At 36.3% G+C, this 6388-nt stretch overlaps 1 pseudogene; it reads left to right on the top strand.

Moving 5' to 3' along the window:
• Window positions 1-1300: 1300 nt before the first annotated feature.
• The window catches only part of LOC126818830 (uncharacterized), an 82653-nt pseudogene continuing 77565 nt past the window's right edge, over window positions 1301-6388 (top strand).

Here is a 6388-nt window from a genome sequence, read left to right as displayed (position 1 = left end):
CGAGCCCTCGGGGCGCGTATTGACAACAGAACACCATTAATCTATAAAAGAGAGTAACAGCTACGTACCCCGTGACCGCTTACTTGGCTTGATACCGTTCCCTCCTGCAATTTGTGTAGTGGGCTTATTATTATTTGTTTCACGCATGCTCCAGTCTTTTCTGTACTTATGATCCACCGAAAATGTCGATAATTACTTTTGCCCATCATCTTCAGACAGATGGGGAAAGATCACTGCGGTGCTGAGGGCAGCTAATGATTTTATTTTGGTGCCTAACCAGAAAGTGCACGAGGAGTACAGATTTTGTTGTCGGTCGATAGGTTGGCGATAAAAAAGTGGGAAATCAAAGAGTGAAGTGTGTAAATTTACAACGGGGCTGGTGGCATGTGTATCATTAACTATATTTGATTGCTTGTTCAGCAGGTCATTTATATTTACACTGAACATAAAAACATCATGTCAATAAATACGACGGCAAGAAAACAAAAAGAGGTACTGTAAATACTATATACATTTTTAAAATACACATCAATTAAAGGTGTTATTTTTATCGTTCTAACATTGTCACCGATAAATACAATATGGCATCCTTTCACCGAATCCTTTTAATCAAATAAACTGTGTAGTATATCAACAAATATATTTATTGTTTTTATTTTTTTAGAAACATTAGTTTTTTATTGCTTAGGTCAATTTGGTATGTAAAGGACAATGGCTGCTTTGTAGGTCAAGCAAAGTCACACTGTCGAATAAGTGTACTTGTTATTTGCAATATTTGATTACCTGTCTCCAGTTTATCGGAAATATTATACGACATGACTTGCCTGTAGCCTGCCCATCGGGTTCTAAGTTAAATAGATTGACCTTTAAACAAATTTACACCGTGCATCATTATAGACGTATTTCTAATACATACATTAATACCATTGATATAAAAATTATTTTGATTTTTATATTTTCTCATTTTACACACCGTGTCTATTTACACGAGATGGGCTTGTATTACTAGGATATGTTTCTTTAGATGCTGTCTCTTTGATGTTTGGGTGAAAAAGATCCTTGGCTTTATTGTTTTGCAACTTTTAAATCTCTTTGTGGTTGTTTGTTTGATTTCTGATAAACAGAGAAACAGAGAAAGCACATACAACTTCATTTAAATTTAGAGATGTATAAAATATCAGCCGTCCATTTTAATTTACTAAGACATAAACAGTGGAGTATATCGGGGCTTAATATCGCAGAGCACGTCTCCACGTAGCGACCATGACAAAAGAATATGTTAATCGATAAAATAGGACTCACTTCTCGCCGTTTGCCGTTTGACAAAAACGGACGAACCCAGGCACGCGCCGAAGCTGCCGCTATAAACGTAAAATTAGCTGACAGTACAATACCATGTATGAGAAGATAAACTCATATTTTAAAAGCCAAAGTTATTTCTCCCGTTTACACGTCGTCGGAGTGAATGGTATCAATACATTCTGAAGCGTGCTACCCAATCAAAATTCATACCAAATATTTGGATAGGTAGATTGAGATGGCCATAGAGTGCTTTATTTACGTGTTTATTGGTGGATCATAGGTAAGAAGGTACTGTTTGTTACTATAGTCCACATGACCTTAGTGTGTGTATGGTATATGTGCATGGTATAACGCAGAAATATTATATCGAAAATTCAATATCAAATAGATATTCGGTAGAGGCAATATATTTATGGCAGGCCCAGTGAACAAAATGGTTACCCTCTCACCATTAATTCCTACGCTGGTTACCCACGAATTTAGGGCAAAGGTTGTTGTTAGCTTTCTCTCGCTTTCCCCCTTTCCCCCTTGTAAATAGGGATTTTTGTTAACTTTTTGGTGTAGAATCGAAGAAAAGGCTTTGAATATACATTTGCGCCAGGTCATGGTGAATATTCATGATTTTGGGGCGTAATTATAGAGGGTTAATAGGTTGGTTACGTTGAAACGTAGGGTGGACAGTTGCATGGTTACTTGTTTGCTACTTCCAGTTTTTTTTTATCTCAAGATTTCCATGGCGATCCTTATACCTGCTTTTGAGCAAGAGTAGGGTGCGCAACTCAGGCAAAATTTGCTCTATTGAGCAAGTGAAATTTTCAACACATCTATCAACTACTAAAGTCGTAAAAAATCTATACATAACGATTCTAAAAAACAGTAATATTTAACTCTTTGAAACATTAAATTCTTGCATTTCCTTCATGTAGAACGCAAAATTCAAGTCTTTCTAAACACTTTTATAAGCCCATATTTTCACGTGGACGCATTATTGTCGTCGCCCTTGTCCGTCCGTCCACATTTTGTTTGTGGGCACTCCACAATGAAACTTACAATGCATGTTTATAACCCAAAGATCTCGGTTTCTGTCGATATTGACATGTAAAGGACCGTAACGTCCTGGATTATGGCCCCTGATTGTTCGAAAAATCACGTTTTTAAATTGTGGTCTCTCTAGAGGTGACCATTTTTATCCGATTTTAAAAACCGTTTAAATATATCACTGTTACACCTTAATGACGGTTGAATTCGAATTTCGTGAAAATCGGACCGAAACTGCACGACAAAATGACCGCTCCTCGTACGCAAACAGTGTAAAAAATATGGTATATCAAGGTTGTGGATCCTCAAGAGCTCACAATTTTGATCCGATTTTGATGAAACTTGAAATACATGTTTATAACCCAAAGATCTTGGCCCCTTTTGATATTTGCGCATATCGGACCGTAACATCCTGAATTATGGCCCTTGACTGTACGAAAAATCGCGTTTTTAGCTTGTGGTTCCTCTAGAGGTCACAATTATTATCCGATATAAACAACCCGTGTGAATATATCACGGTTACATCGTAATGATGGTTGAGTTCGAATTTCGTGAATATCAGACCAAAACTGACGGACAAAATGGCCACCCCTCGTACGCTTATAGTGTAAAATATGGTATATCAAGGTCGTGGACTCTAGATCTAGAGGTCACAATTTTCATTCGATTTCGATGAAACTTGAAATGCATGTTTATAACGGTTCCTGTCCATATTCTCGCATATCGGATAGTAACTTCCTGAATTATGGCCCCTGATTGTACCAAAAATCGCGTTTTTAGCTTGTGGTCCCTCTAGAGGTCACAATTATTATCTGATTTAAAAGGGGTTCTAATATATCACCGTTACACCGTATTGTTGGTTGAGTTTGAATTTCATGAAAATCGGACCAAAACTGCCAGACAAAATGCCCCCCCCCCCCCCAGTACGCAAATAGTGTAAACATCTATCGATCTGGTGTATCAAGATTGTGCATATCGGATCGTAACTTCCTGAATTATGTCCCTTAATTGTACGAAAAATCGCGTTTTTAACTTGTGGTTCCTTTAGAGGTCACAATTATTATCTGATTTAAAAAAAAAAAACTTTTCGAATGTATCACCGTTACACCGTAATATTGGTCGAGTTCGAATTTTGTTAAAATCGGACGAAAACACTGCCAGACAAAATGGCTGCCCCTCTACGCAAATAGAGTAAACGTCTGGTATAACAAGGTTGTGGACCCTCTATAGGTAACAATTTTGATCCGATTTTGATGAAACTTGTAATGCATGTTTATGACCCAAAGTTATTGGTTGCTGTCGATATTTGCGCATATCGGATTGCAACTTCTGAATTATGGCCCCTGATTGTTTTTAGTTTGTTGTCAGGCTGGTAGGAGAACCTCCAAGCTTTGGAAAAAATTGCGATACGAATGATTCTTGATTTTTATGAAAGGTATATGTGATTGTGAGTATGACTTCAGGACAAAAGTCCCCAAAAATCGGCCTCAGGCAAAAAAATTTATTGCCATTTTTAGTTTTGGTATCCGAATTTTGGGAAAAAACAATATATCGTATTTTTTCTTTGACATTGTTACTTTGTATGGTGTCAAAATATAGGTTTTCTGGGTCGCAGAATCCGAAAAAGCCATTAATTTCATCGTCCGGTTACCATGGCAGCCAGTTTCATACTTGGTATCCGATTTTCAATGAAAAAATATGCAAAAAACGAAAAAAATGACGTGTGTATATCTAATTATGGTTCATTTTCTAAACACTGGACGCAGTAATACAACATAATCATTTCTCGTGGTATTAAGATCAAGTTTAACATTTTAAAATATCATATTCATAGGACGTCATAATTTCATAAGCAAAAATAATGAACTGCAAATAATCAAAATCATTGTCAACTGGTTATCTAATACGATCAGTCCTCACCATCTTCATTAGACTCAACGATTTCTTTGTTCTGACAGGAGTTACCGTCACATACCCCACAGGCAGTAACACATTTTAAACCATGTTTACGGCATGAACAGACTTTCGTAGAACACTGTGAATCACCAGATTTACACGAGCAACGAATAGATTTCAAAATGCTCTCATGCCCAACAGCTATATCTGTCATAATAGGGGTGAAAAAATCTCTTTCTATTTTCCAACCCCATTCTAGAGAATCCAAACACCAATTGTCTAGTTTGGACCATTGGATGATTTGGACATGAACCCGTAGAGCATGATGAAATGCCGCCCTCTCTGTCGGTGGCAATCGTTCAGGTTCAATCTTCTTCGCATTAAACACCATTATCTGATATTTTTTATAGCGCAAACTGGTCAAAGATTCACCATTCTTTCCACCGTATAAAATATTGAAGAGTTCAATTCCAGCAGCACCAACTTCTGCCTGGTCCGATTTCTCAGAGCTGATAATATCAGCCAAACTGTGTATCTTTTCATTAGTCATTCGTTTCAAGACAAAAAGTTTGCCCTGTCCAAAAGTCGTAGACGTCGTATCGCAGCCTGACCATGCATGCAAAAATAATATATATTTTCTGATACTAGTGTCAATAGTGGAAAGAATGGTGAATCTTTGACCAGTTTGCGCTATAAAAAATATCAGATAATGGTGTCTAATGCGAAGAAGATTGAACCTGAACGGCATTTCATCATGCTCTACGGGTTTATGTCCAAATCATCCAATGTTAAACTTGATCTTAATACCACGAGAAATGATTATGTTGTATTACTGCGTCCAGTGTTTAGAAAATGAACCATAAATAGATATACACACGTAATTTTTTCGGTTTTTTGCATATTTTTTCATTGAAAATCGGATACCTAGTATGAAACCGGCTGCCATGGTAACCGGACGATAAAATTAATGGCTTTTTCGGATTCTGCGACCCAGAAAACCTATATTTTGACACCATACAAAGTAACAATGTCAAAGAAAATATACGATATATTGTTTTTTCCCAAAATTCGGATACCAAAACTAAAAATGGCTATAATTTTTTTTGCCTGAGGCCGATTTTTGGGAACTTTTGTCCAGAAGTCATACTCACATATACCTTTCATAAAAATCAAGAATCATTCGTATCGCAATTTTTTCCACAGTTACAAAGAATTTCTAGTTCTCCTACCAGCAAAGGGTTTAACTCTGACATAACTACTTTTTCGACTTCATCTTTCCATTGATGTAAAGGTCAATACATCTTGCTTCAGCACAAGGATTGCAATACAAATTTGAATGATGCCTCTGAGGTTTGAAATATTGGAAACATTGAAATATTCCCAAATTTTTTAACATTGTGTATTCTGTCACCCTTTTGTGTGTTTGTTAGAGAGGGGTGATCATCAACCGAATATGGAATTTTTCTCCATTTATCAAGGCCTATTTTGAACCATAATTCATTTTTATTGCAAGTACTTCAGTTTAAATGTACATATAGCCAGGGATTGTAAAACATAGCTGTTAGGCAGATTCCTTTGGTAATGTTAGTTCTGCAACCAAAGACATTTTTAGGGGGTAGGGATACATATTTCAGTATAGATCTCTTATATTACAATCAATGCAACTGGTTCTTGATTTTTATGTTTGCATATTGTCCTAAGTTTCTAAAAATATATTCATTGCAAGTCTGGCTCTCTAAAAAATAGAAAATTGTTGGTATTTTGAAAGATACTACATATATATTTTGTACATTTTTCATGATATAGTAATAAAAAATTATATTTTTAAAATAAGATTCAAATTATAAGTATTTTCCAAGGACCTGCGATGCAACGCTGTACATAAAGCAGCATGCATACTAAAAGGGCCATCATTTTTGCAGTTATTCTTTGATTTTGATTTTCTTTCACTGGCACGTTGCCAGAATACAAATAAAAATGGTCTTTTGCCGATACCTAAAGTTCACGCCTATACACGGGTCATCATTAATTCCTACCCTGGTTACCCACAAATTTAGGGCTAAAGTTATTTTTAGTCTTTCTCTTCCTTTCCCTTTCCCCCTTTTGTATGGCGACTTTTGTAGAAATGTTGGTGCAGAATCGACGAATGGGT

This window comes from Patella vulgata, chromosome 4 (genome assembly GCF_932274485.2).
Source record: "Patella vulgata chromosome 4, xgPatVulg1.2, whole genome shotgun sequence".
NCBI lineage: Eukaryota > Metazoa > Mollusca > Gastropoda > Patellidae > Patella > Patella vulgata.
This window is presented reverse-complemented; position numbering and strand designations above follow the sequence as displayed.